General features: G+C 38.8%; 1 protein-coding gene across 1 annotated transcript in view; it reads left to right on the forward strand.

Annotated features, from left to right (window-relative positions):
- Positions 1–8,386: 8,386 nt before the first annotated feature.
- The window catches only part of tfcp2 (transcription factor CP2), a 55,103-nt gene continuing 49,104 nt past the window's right edge, over positions 8,387–14,385 (forward strand). The window contains exon 1 of the mRNA XM_061925576.2: positions 8,387–8,674. The gene's annotated coding sequence lies outside the window, so the exon portion shown is untranslated. The remainder of the gene's footprint in view (positions 8,675–14,385) is intronic.

Genomic DNA, 14,385 nt, shown 5'->3' on the forward strand with positions numbered 1-14,385 from the left:
TTCCAGAAGATTCTTCAAAACGGCAGCGTGATCCTGTCACATAGAGGATCTTTGACTAATATTTTCCAGAAGATTCTTCAAAACTGCAGCGTGATCCTGTCACATAGAGGATCTTTGACTAATATTTTCCAGAAGATTCTTCAAAACGGCAGCGTGATCCAGTCACATAGAGGATCTTTGACTAATATTTTCCAGAAGATTCTTCAAAACAGCAGCCTGATCCTGTCACATAGAGGATCTTTGACTAATATTTTCCAGAAGATTCTTCAAAACAGCAGCGTGATCCTGTCACATAGAGGATCTTTGACTAATATTTTCCAGAAGATTCTTCAAAACAGCAGCGTGATCCTGTCACATAGAGGATCTTTGACTAATATTTTCCAGAAGATTCTTCAAAACAGCAGCGGGATCCTGTCACATAGAGGATCTTTGACTAATATTTTCCAGAAGATTCTTCAAAACAGCAGCGCGATCCTGTCACATAGAGGATCTTTGACTAATATTTTCCAGAAGATTCTTCAAAACAGCAGCGTGATCCTGTCACATAGAGGATCTTTGACTAATATTTTCCAGAAGATTCTTCAAAACAGCAGCGTGATCCTGTCACATAGAGGATCTTTGACTAATATTTTCCAGAAGATTCTTCAAAACAGCAGCGGGATCCTGTCACATAGAGGATCTTTGACTAATATTTTCCAGAAGATTCTTCAAAACAGCAGCGCGATCCTGTCACATAGAGGATCTTTGACTAATATTTTCCAGAAGATTCTTCAAAACAGCAGCCTGATCCTGTCACATAGAGGATCTTTGACTAATATTTTCCAGAAGATTCCTCAAAACAGCAGCGTGATCCTGTCACATAGAGGATCTTTGACTAATATTTTCCAGAAGATTCTTCAAAACAGCAGCGCGATCCTGTCACATAGAGGATCTTTGACTAACATTTTCCAGAAGATTCTTCAAAACAGCAGCGCGATCCTGTCACATAGAGGATCTTTGACTAATATTTTCCAGAAGATTCTTCAAAACAGCAGCGCGATCCTGTCACACAGAGGATCTTTGACTAATATTTTCCAGAAGATTCTTCAAAACAGCAGCGCGATCCTGTCACATAGAGGATCTTTGACTAATATTTTCCAGAAGATTCTTCAAAACAGCAGCGTGATCCTGTCACATAGAGGATCTTTGACTAATATTTTCCAGAAGATTCTTCAAAACAGCAGCGTGATCCTGTCACATAGAGGATCTTTGACTAATATTTTCCAGAACATTCTTCAAAACAGCAGTGTGATCCTGTCACATAGAGGATCTTTGACTAATATTTTCCAGAAGATTCTTCAAAACAGCAGCCTGATCCTGTCACATAGAGGATCTTTGACTAATATTTTCCAGAAGATTCCTCAAAACAGCAGCGTGATCCTGTCACATAGAGGATCTTTGACTAATATTTTCCAGAAGATTCTTCAAAACAGCAGCGCGATCCTGTCACATAGAGGATCTTTGACTAACATTTTCCAGAAGATTCTTCAAAACAGCAGCGCGATCCTGTCACATAGAGGATCTTTGACTAATATTTTCCAGAAGATTCTTCAAAACAGCAGCGCGATCCTGTCACATAGAGGATCTTTGACTAATATTTTCCAGAAGATTCTTCAAAACAGCAGCGTGATCCTGTCACATAGAGGATCTTTGACTAATATTTTCCAGAAGATTCTTCAAAACAGCAGCGTGATCCTGTCACATAGAGGATCTTTGACTAATATTTTCCAGAACATTCTTCAAAACAGCAGTGTGATCCTGTCACATAGAGGATCTTTGACTAATATTTTCCAGAAGATTCTTCAAAACAGCAGCGGGATCCTGTCACATAGAGGATCTTTGACTAATATGTTCCAGAAGATTCTTCAAAACAGCAGCGCGATCCTGTCACATAGAGGATCTTTGACTAATATTTTCCAGAAGATTCTTCAAAACAGCAGCGTGATCCTGTCACATAGAGGATCTTTGACTAATATTTTCCAGAACATTCTTCAAAACAGCAGCGCGATCCTGTCACATAGAGGATCTTTGACTAATATGTTCCAGAAGATTCTTCAAAACAGCAGCGCGATCCTGTCACATAGAGGATCTTTGACTAATATTTTCCAGAAGATTCTTCAAAACAGCAGCGTGATCCTGTCACATAGAGGATCTTTGACTAATATTTTCCAGAAGATTCTTCAAAACAGCAGCCTGATCCTGTCACATAGAGGATCTTTGACTAATATTTTCCAGAAGATTCCTCAAAACAGCAGCGTGATCCTGTCACATAGAGGATCTTTGACTAATATTTTCCAGAAGATTCTTCAAAACAGCAGCGCGATCCTGTCACATAGAGGATCTTTGACTAACATTTTCCAGAAGATTCTTCAAAACAGCAGCGCGATCCTGTCACATAGAGGATCTTTGACTAATATTTTCCAGAAGATTCTTCAAAACAGCAGCGCGATCCTGTCACATAGAGGATCTTTGACTAATATTTTCCAGAAGATTCTTCAAAACAGCAGCGTGATCCTGTCACATAGAGGATCTTTGACTAATATTTTCCAGAAGATTCTTCAAAACAGCAGCGTGATCCTGTCACATAGAGGATCTTTGACTAATATTTTCCAGAACATTCTTCAAAACAGCAGTGTGATCCTGTCACATAGAGGATCTTTGACTAATATTTTCCAGAAGATTCTTCAAAACAGCAGCGGGATCCTGTCACATAGAGGATCTTTGACTAATATGTTCCAGAAGATTCTTCAAAACAGCAGCGCGATCCTGTCACATAGAGGATCTTTGACTAATATTTTCCAGAAGATTCTTCAAAACAGCAGCGTGATCCTGTCACATAGAGGATCTTTGACTAATATTTTCCAGAACATTCTTCAAAACAGCAGCGCGATCCTGTCACATAGAGGATCTTTGACTAATATGTTCCAGAAGATTCTTCAAAACAGCAGCGCGATCCTGTCACATAGAGGATCTTTGACTAATATTTTCCAGAAGATTCTTCAAAACAGCAGCGTGATCCTGTCACATAGAGGATCTTTGACTAATATTTTCCAGAAGATTCTTCAAAACAGCAGCGTGATCCTGTCACATAGAGGATCTTTGACTAATATTTTCCAGAAGATTCTTCAAAACAGCAGCGTGATCCTGTCACATAGAGGATCTTTGACTAATATTTTCCAGAAGATTCTTCAAAACAGCAGCGTGATCCTGTCACATAGAGGATCTTTGACTAATGTTTTCCAGAACATTCTTCAAAACAGCAGTGTGATCCTGTCACATAGAGGATCTTTGACTAATATTTTCCAGAAGATTCTTCAAAACAGCAGCGGGATCCTGTCACATAGAGGATCTTTGACTAATATGTTCCAGAAGATTCTTCAAAACAGCAGCGCGATCCTGTCACATAGAGGATCTTTGACTAATATTTTCCAGAAGATTCTTCAAAACAGCAGCGCGATCCTGTCACATAGAGGATCTTTGACTAATATTTTCCAGAACATTCTTCAAAACAGCAGTGTGATCCTGTCACATAGAGGATCTTTGACTAATATTTTCCAGAAGATTCTTCAAAACAGCAGCCTGATCCTGTCACATAGAGGATCTTTGACTAATATTTTCCAGAAGATTCCTCAAAACAGCAGCGTGATCCTGTCACATAGAGGATCTTTGACTAATATTTTCCAGAAGATTCTTCAAAACAGCAGCGTGATCCTGTCACATAGAGGATCTTTGACTAATATTTTCCAGAAGATTCTTCAAAACAGCAGCGTGATCCTGTCACATAGAGGATCTTTGACTAATATTTTCCAGAAGATTCTTCAAAACAGCAGCGTGATCCTGTCACATAGAGGATCTTTGACTAATATTTTCCAGAACATTCTTCAAAACAGCAGTGTGATCCTGTCACATAGAGGATCTTTGACTAATATTTTCCAGAAGATTCTTCAAAACAGCAGCGGGATCCTGTCACATAGAGGATCTTTGACTAATATGTTCCAGAAGATTCTTCAAAACAGCAGCGCGATCCTGTCACATAGAGGATCTTTGACTAATATTTTCCAGAAGATTCTTCAAAACAGCAGCGTGATCCTGTCACATAGAGGATCTTTGACTAATATTTTCCAGAACATTCTTCAAAACAGCAGTGTGATCCTGTCACATAGAGGATCTTTGACTAATATTTTCCAGAAGATTCTTCAAAACAGCAGCCTGATCCTGTCACATAGAGGATCTTTGACTAATATTTTCCAGAAGATTCCTCAAAACAGCAGCGTGATCCTGTCACATAGAGGATCTTTGACTAATATTTTCCAGAAGATTCTTCAAAACAGCAGCGCGATCCTGTCACATAGAGGATCTTTGACTAACATTTTCCAGAAGATTCTTCAAAACAGCAGCGCGATCCTGTCACATAGAGGATCTTTGACTAATATTTTCCAGAAGATTCTTCAAAACAGCAGCGTGATCCTGTCACATAGAGGATCTTTGACTAATATTTTCCAGAAGATTCTTCAAAACAGCAGCGTGATCCTGTCACATAGAGGATCTTTGACTAGTATTTTCCAGAAGATTCTTCAAAACAGCAGCGTGATCCTGTCACATAAAGGATCTTTGACTAGTATTTTCCAGAAGATTCTTCAAAACAGCAGCGTGATCCTGTCACATAGAGGATCTTTGACTAATATTTTCCAGAAGATTCTTCAAAACAGCAGCGTGATCCTGTCACATAGAGGATCTTTGACTAATATTTTCCAGAAGATTCTTCAAAACAGCAGCGTGATCCTGTCACATAGAGGATCTTTGACTAATATTTTCCAGAAGATTCTTCAAAACAGCAGCGGGATCCTGTCACATAGAGGATCTTTGACTAATATTTTCCAGAAGATTCTTCAAAACAGCAGCGTGATCCTGTCACATAGAGGATCTTTGACTAGTATTTTCCAGAAGATTCTTCAAAACAGCAGCGTGATCCTGTCACATAGAGGATCTTTGACTAATATTTTCCAGAAGATTCTTCAAAACAGCAGCGGGATCCTGTCACATAGAGGATCTTTGACTAATATTTTCCAGAAGATTCTTCAAAACAGCAGCGTGATCCTGTCACATAGAGGATCTTTGACTAGTATTTTCCAGAAGATTCTTCAAAACAGCAGCGTGATCCTGTCACATAGAGGATCTTTGACTAATATTTTCCAGAAGATTCTTCAAAACAGCAGCGCAATCCTATCACATAGAGGATCTTTGACTAATATTTTCCAGAAGATTCTTCAAAACAGCAGCGTGATCCTGTCACATAGAGGATCTTTGACTAATATTTTCCAGAAGATTCTAGCAGCGTGATCCTGTCACATAGAGGATCTTTGACTAATATTTTCCAGAAGATTCTTCAAAACAGCAGCGTGATGTTGACATTTTTGCAGCATGTCTTCAAAAACAGCAGAGTGCTCCTCTCACGTAGAGGATCTTTGACTACCATTTTCTGCAGCAGGTCCTCAAAACAACAGAGTGCTCCTGTCACATAGGGGATCTTTGACCATAGTATTTTCCAGAAGATTCTTCAGGACAAGAAAAAACTCAACCCAATGTGATACAATGAGAAACCTTGGAGGGGGAGGTGCCTATCCCCAGGTGCATGTCTTTGGAGGTGGGCGGGGCCTATCCCCAGGTTCATGTCTTTGGAGGTGGGAGGGGCCTATCTCCATATGCATGTCTTTGGAGGTGGGAGGAGCCTATCCCCAGGTGCATGTCTTTGGAGGTGGGCGGGGCCTATCCCCAGGTGCATGTCTTTGGAGGTGGGAGGGGCCTATCCCCAGGTGCATGTCTTTAGAGGTGGGAAGGGCCTATCCCAGGTGCATGTCTTTGGAGGTGGGCGGGACCTATCCCCAGGTGCATGTCTTTAGAGGTGGGCGGGGCCTACCCCCAGGTGCATGTCTTTAGAGGTGGGAAGGGCCTATCCCAGGTGCATGTCTTTGGAGGTGGGCGGGACCTATCCCCAGGTGCATGTCTTTAGAGGTGGGCGGGGCCTATCCCCAGGTGCATGTCTTTGGAGGTGGGCGGGGCCTATCCCCAGGTGCATGTCTTTGGAGGTGGGAGGGGCCTATCTCCATATGCATGTCTTTGGAGGTGGGAGGAGCCTATCCCCAGGTGCATGTCTTTGGAGGTGGGCGGGGCCTATCCCCAGGTGCATGTCTTTGGAGGTGGGCGGGGCCTATCCCCAGGTGCATGTCTTTGGAGGTGGGAGGGGCCTATCCCCAGGTGCATGTCTTTAGAGGTGGGAAGGGCCTATCCCAGGTGCATGTCTTTGGAGGTGGGCGGGACCTATCCCCAGGTGCATGTCTTTAGAGGTGGGCGGGGCCTACCCCCAGGTGCATGTCTTTAGAGGTGGGAAGGGCCTATCCCAGGTGCATGTCTTTGGAGGTGGGCGGGACCTATCCCCAGGTGCATGTCTTTAGAGGTGGGAAGGGCCTATCCCAGGTGCATGTCTTTGGAGGTGGGCGGGACCTATCCCCAGGTGCATGTCTTTAGAGGTGGGCGGGGCCTATCCCCAGGTGCATGTCTTTGGAGGTGGGCGGGGCCTACCCCCAGGTGCATGTCTTTAGAGGTGGGAAGGGCCTATCCCAGGTGCATGTCTTTGGAGGTGGGCGGGACCTATCCCCAGGTGCATGTCTTTAGAGGTGGGCGGGGCCTATCCCCAGGTGCATGTCTTTGGAGGTGGGCGGGGCCTATCCCCAGGTGCATGTCTTTGGAGGTGGGAGGGGCCTATCTCCATATGCATGTCTTTGGAGGTGGGAGGAGCCTATCCCCAGGTGCATGTCTTTGGAGGTGGGCGGGGCCTATCCCCAGGTGCATGTCTTTGGAGGTGGGCGGGGCCTATCCCCAGGTGCATGTCTTTGGAGGTGGGAGGGGCCTATCCCCAGGTGCATGTCTTTAGAGGTGGGAAGGGCCTATCCCAGGTGCATGTCTTTGGAGGTGGGCGGGACCTATCCCCAGGTGCATGTCTTTAGAGGTGGGCGGGGCCTACCCCCAGGTGCATGTCTTTAGAGGTGGGAAGGGCCTATCCCAGGTGCATGTCTTTGGAGGTGGGCGGGACCTATCCCCAGGTGCATGTCTTTAGAGGTGGGCGGGGCCTATCCCCAGGTGCATGTCTTTGGAGGTGGGCGGGGCCTATCCCCAGGTGCATGTCTTTGGAGGTGGGAGGGGCCTATCTCCATATGCATGTCTTTGGAGGTGGGAGGAGCCTATCCCCAGGTGCATGTCTTTGGAGGTGGGCGGGGCCTATCCCCAGGTGCATGTCTTTGGAGGTGGGCGGGGCCTATCCCCAGGTGCATGTCTTTAGAGGTGGGCGGGGCCTATCCCCAGGTGCATGACTTTGGAGGTGGGCGGGGCCTATCCCCAGGTGCATGTCTTTGGAGGTGGGAGGGGCCTATCCCCAGGTGCATGTCTTTAGAGGTGGGAAGGGCCTATCCCAGGTGCATGTCTTTGGAGGTGGGCGGGACCTATCCCCAGGTGCATGTCTTTAGAGGTGGGCGGGGCCTACCCCCAGGTGCATGTCTTTAGAGGTGGGAAGGGCCTATCCCAGGTGCATGTCTTTGGAGGTGGGCGGGACCTATCCCCAGGTGCATGTCTTTAGAGGTGGGCGGGGCCTATCCCCAGGTGCATGTCTTTGGAGGTGGGCGGGGCCTATCCCCAGGTGCATGTCTTTGGAGGTGGGAGGGGCCTATCTCCATATGCATGTCTTTGGAGGTGGGAGGAGCCTATCCCCAGGTGCATGTCTTTGGAGGTGGGCGGGGCCTATCCCCAGGTGCATGTCTTTGGAGGTGGGCGGGGCCTATCCCCAGGTGCATGTCTTTAGAGGTGGGCGGGGCCTATCCCCAGGTGCATGTCTTTGGAGGTGGGCGGGGCCTATCCCCAGGTGCATGTCTTTGGAGGTGGGAGGGGCCTATCTCCATATGCATGTCTTTGGAGGTGGGAGGAGCCTATCCCCAGGTGCATGTCCTTGGAGGTGGGCGGGGCCTATCCCCAGGTGCATGTCTTTGGAGGCGGGAGGAAGGAACCCACGCAGTCACGGGGAAAACATGCAAACTCCACACAGAGCGCAGGATCGAACCCAGGACCTTCGTATTGTGAAGCACACGCACTAACCCCTGTCACACCGTGCTGCAGTTACATGATAAAATGATGATTACATTTTAAAAGATACGCAATTGCACGCAGCACATGATTTTTGATGTCAAAAGGGAAAGAAAACATATATTTAAGAAGAAAATATTTATTTAGTGAGTGTTAAACCACTTCCGTGCGCAGGGGGGCAGCAGCGCGCTCGTCTGGCCAGGACAAAAGACCACGAAGAAGAGCCACGAGCGGAAGGACGCCAGATCCTCTTCCTGACTCGATTTTACAAACAAAAAAAAGCGACGTTAAATTGAACAATTTATTGCTGCAGACTCACGCCTGTTCGGTGCACCCCCGCCGGGAGGAATGTACGCCTGAAGGCGCCACCGGGGAGGCCGGGAAGTGTCGGCGTGGCCGCGGCTCGCTGCTTAGCATGAGACGCTAACTGGACATGTTTGTTTTCTTGCTGGAGCGAAGGAAGGAGACATGACATGAAAACTGCTGCACTCTTTGCCACCCCCAGGTACAAAACTACTATATACTATGTTCTAACGCGACTAAACTAGTATATACAATGTTCTAATGTGACAAAACTAGTATATACTATGTTCTAACGCGACAAAACTAGTATATACAATGTTCTAATGTGACAAAACTAGTATATAAAATGTTATAACTCGGCAAAACTAGTATATACAATGTTCTAATGTGACAAAACTAGTATATACAATGTTATAACTTGACAAAACTAGTATATACAATGTTCTAATGTGACAAAACTAGTATATACAATGTTCTAATGTGACAAAACTAGTATACACAATGTTCTAACGTGACAAAACTAGTATATACAATGTTCTAACGTGACAAAACTAGTATATACAATGTTATAACGTGACTAAACTAGTATATACAATGTTCTAATGTGACAAAACTAGTATATACTATGTTCTAACGCGACAAAACTAGTATATACAATGTTCTAATGTGACAAAACTAGTATATACAATGTTCTAACGTGACAAAACTAGTATATACAATGTTCTAACGTGACAAAACTAGTATATACAATGTTCTAACGCGACTAAACTAGTGCGTATAATGTTCTAACGCGACAAAACTAGTATATACAATGTTAAAACGCGACAAAACTAGTATATACAAAGTTCTAACGTGACTAAACTAGTATATACAATGTTCTAACGTGACTAAACTAGTATATACAATGTTATAATGTGACAAAACTAGTATACACAATGTTCTAATGTGACAAAACTAGTATATACAATGTTATAACGTGACAAAACTAGTATATACATTGTTATAACGTGACTAAACTAGTATATACAATGTTCTAACGTGACTAAACTAGTATATACAATGTTCTAATGTGACAAAACTAGTATATACAATGTTATAACGTGACAAAACTAGTATATACAATGTTCTAATGTGACAAAACTAGTATATACAATGTTCTAACGTGGCAAAACTAGTATATACAATGTTCTAATGTGACAAAACTAGTATATAAAATGTTATAACTCGACAACACTAGTACGGTATATACAATGTTCTAATGTGACAAAACTAGTATATACAATGTTATAACGTGACTAAACTAGTATATACAATGTTATAACGCGACAAAACTAGTATATACAATGTTGTAACGTGACAAAACTAGTATATACAATGTTGTAACGTGACAAAACTAGTATATACAATGTTATAATGCGACAAAACTAGTATGTACAGTGTTCTAACATGGCAAAACTAGTATATACAATGTTCTAATGTGACAAAACTAGTATATAAAATGTTATAACGCGACAAAACTTGTATATACAATGTTATAACATGACAAAACTAGTATATACAATGTTCTAATGCGACAAAACTAGTATATACAATGTTCTAACGCGACAAAACTAGTATATAAAATGTTATAACGCGACAAAACTTGTATATACAATGTTATAACATGACAAAACTAGTATATACAATGTTCTAATGCGACAAAACTAGTATATACAATGTTATAACGCGACAAAACTAGTATATACAATGTTATAACGCGACAAAACTAGTATATACAATGTTCTAATGTGACAAAACTAGTATATAAAATGTTATAACGCGACAAAACTTGTATATACAATGTTATAACATGACAAAACTAGTATATACAATGTTCTAATGCGACAAAACTAGTATATACAATGTTCTAACGCGACAAAACTAGTATATAAAATGTTATAACGCGACAAAACTTGTATATACAATGTTATAACATGACAAAACTAGTATATACAATGTTCTAATGCGACAAAACTAGTATATACAATGTTATAACGCGACAAAACTAGTATATACAATGTTATAACGCGACAAAACTAGTATATACAATGTTCTAACGTGACTAAACTAGTATATACAATGTTCTAATGCGACAAAACTAGTATATACTATGTTCTAACGCGACAAAACTAGTATATACTATGTTTTAATGTGGCAAAACTAGTATATACAATGTTATAACGTGACAATACTAGTATATACAATGTTCTAATGTGACAAAACTAGTATATACAATGTTCTAATGCGACAAAACTAGTATATACTATGTTTTAATGTGGCAAAACTAGTATATACAATGTTATAACGTGACTAAACTAGTTTATACAATGTTATAACGTGACTAAACTAGTTTATACAATGTTATAACGTGACTAAACTAGTTTATACAATGTTATAACGTGACAAAACTAGTATATACAATGTTCTAACACGACAAAACTAGTATATACAGTGTTCTAACGCGACAAAACTACTATATACAATGTTCTAACGCGACAAAACTAGTGCGTATAATGTTCTAACGCAACAAAACTAGTATATACAATGTTCTAATGTGACAAAAGTAGTATATACAATGTTATAACGCGACAAAACTAGTATATACAATGTTCTAACGCGACAAAACTAGTATATACAATGTTATAACGCGACAAAACTAGTATATACAATGTTCTAACGTGACAAAACTAGTATATACTACTGTATGTTCTAACGCGACAAAACTAGTATATACAATGTTCTAATGTGACAAAACTAGTATATACAATGATCTAACACGACAAAACTAGTATATACAATGTTCTAATGTGACAAAACTGGTATATACAATGTTATAACGTGACAAAACTAGTATATACAATGTTATAACTTGACAAAACTAGTATATACAATGTTCTAATGTGACAAAACTAGTATATACAATGTTATAACGCGACAAAACTAGTATATACAATGTTATAACGCGACAAAACTAGTATATACAATGTTCTAATGTGACAAAACTAGTATATACAATGTTATAACGTGACTAACCTAGTATATACAATGTTCTAACGTGACTAAACTAGTATATACAATGTTATAATGCGACAAAACTAGTATATACAATGTTCTAATGTGACAAAACTAGTATATACAATGTTATAACGTGACTAACCTAGTATATACAATGTTCTAACGTGACTAAACTAGTATATACAATGTTATAATGCGACAAAACTAGTATATACAATGTTATAAAGTGACTAAACTAGTATATACTATGTTATAACGTGGCAAAACTAGTATATACAATGTTGTAATGTGACAAAACTAGTATATACAATGTTCTAACTTGACAAAACTAGTATATACAATGTTATAATGTGACAAAACTAGTATATACAATGTTATAACGTGACTAACCTAGTATATACAATGTTCTAACGTGACTAAACTAGTATATACAATGTTATAATGCGACAAAACTAGTATATACAATGTTCTAATGTGACAAAACTAGTATATACAATGTTATAACGTGACTAACCTAGTATATACAATGTTCTAACGTGACTAAACTAGTATATACAATGTTATAATGCGACAAAACTAGTATATACAATGATATAAAGTGACTAAACTAGTATATACTATGTTATAACGTGGCAAAACTAGTATATACAATGTTCTAATGTGACAAAACTAGTATATACTATGTTCTAACGCGACAAAACTAGTACGGTATATACAATGTTCTAATGTGACAAAACTAGTATATACAATGTTCTAATGTGACAAAACTAGTATATACAATGTTCTAACGTGACAAAACTAGTATATACAATGTTATAATGCGACAAAACTAGTATATACAATGATATAAAGTGACTAAACTAGTATATACTATGTTATAACGTGGCAAAACTAGTATATACAATGTTCTAATGTGACAAAACTAGTATATACTATGTTCTAACGCGACAAAACTAGTACGGTATATACAATGTTCTAATGTGACAAAACTAGTATATACAATGTTCTAATGTGACAAAACTAGTATATACAATGTTCTAACGTGACAATACTAGTATATACAATGTTCTAATGTGACAAAACTAGTATATACAATGTTCTAATGCGACAAAACTAGTATATACTATGTTTTAATGTGGCAAAACTAGTATATACAATGTTATAACGTGACTAAACTAGTTTATACAATGTTATAACGTGACAAAACTAGTATATACAATGTTCTAATGTGACAAAACTAGTATATACAATGTTATAACTTGACAAAACTAGTATATACAATGTTCTAACGTGACAAAACTAGTATATACAATGTTCTAACGTGACAAAACTAGTATATACAATGTTCTAACGTGACAAAACTAGTATATACAATGTTCTAACGTGACTAAACTAGTATATACAATGTTCTAATGTGACAAAACTAGTATATACAATGTTATAACGTGACAAAACTAGTATATACAATGTTCTAACGTGACTAAACTAGTATATACAATGTTCTAATGTGACAAAACTAGTATATACAATGTTCTAACGTGACAAAACTAGTATATACAATGTTCTAACGTGACAAAACTAGTATATACAATGTTCTAACGTGACAAAACTAGTATATACAATGTTCTAACGTGACTAAACTAGTATATACAATGTTCTAATGTGACAAAACTAGTATATACAATGTTATAACGTGACAAAACTAGTATATACAATGTTCTAACGTGACTAAACTAGTATATACAATGATCTAACGTGATAAAACTAGTATATACAATGTTCTAATGTGACAAAACTAGTATATACAATGTTATAACGTGACAAAACTAGTATATACAATGTTCTAACGTGACTAAACTAGTATATACAATGTTCTAATGTGACAAAACTAGTATATACAATGTTCTAACGTGACAAAACTAGTATATACAATGTTCTAACGTGACAAAACTAGTATATACAATGTTCTAACGTGACAAAACTAGTATATACAATGTTCTAACGTGACTAAACTAGTATATACAATGTTCTAATGTGACAAAACTAGTATATACAATGTTATAACGTGACAAAACTAGTATATACAATGTTCTAACGTGACTAAACTAGTATATACAATGTTCTAATGTGACAAAACTAGTATATACAATGTTCTAACGTGACAAAACTAGTATATACAATGTTATAATGTGACAAAACTAGTATATACAATGTTATAATGTGACAAAACTAGTATATACAATGTTCTAATGTGACAAAACTAGTATATACAATGTTCTAACGTGACAAAACTAGTATATACAATGTTCTAAAGTGACAATACTAGTATATACAATGTTCTAATGTGACAAAACTAGTATATACAATGTTCTAATGCGACAAAACTAGTATATACTATGTTTTAATGTGGCAAAACTAGTATATACAATGTTATAACGTGACTAAACTAGTTTATACAATGTTATAACGTGACTAAACTAGTTTATACAATGTTATAACGTGACAAAACTAGTATATACAATGTTCTAACACGACAAAACTAGTATATACAGTGTTCTAACGCGACAAAACTACTATATACAATGTTCTAACGCGACAAAACTAGTGCGTATAATGTTCTAACGCAACAAAACTAGTATATACAATGTTCTAATGTGACAAAAGTAGTATATACAATGTTCTAACGCGACAAAACTAGTATATACAATGTTCTAATGTGACAAAACTAGTATATACAATGTTATAACGTGACAATACTAGTATATACAATGTTCTAATGTGACAAAACTAGTATATACAATGTTCTAATGCGACAAAACTAGTATATACTATGTTTTAATGTGGCAAAACTAGTATATA

The sequence above is a fragment of the Nerophis lumbriciformis genome, linkage group LG01 (assembly GCF_033978685.3).
Source record: "Nerophis lumbriciformis linkage group LG01, RoL_Nlum_v2.1, whole genome shotgun sequence".
NCBI lineage: Eukaryota > Metazoa > Chordata > Actinopteri > Syngnathiformes > Syngnathidae > Nerophis > Nerophis lumbriciformis.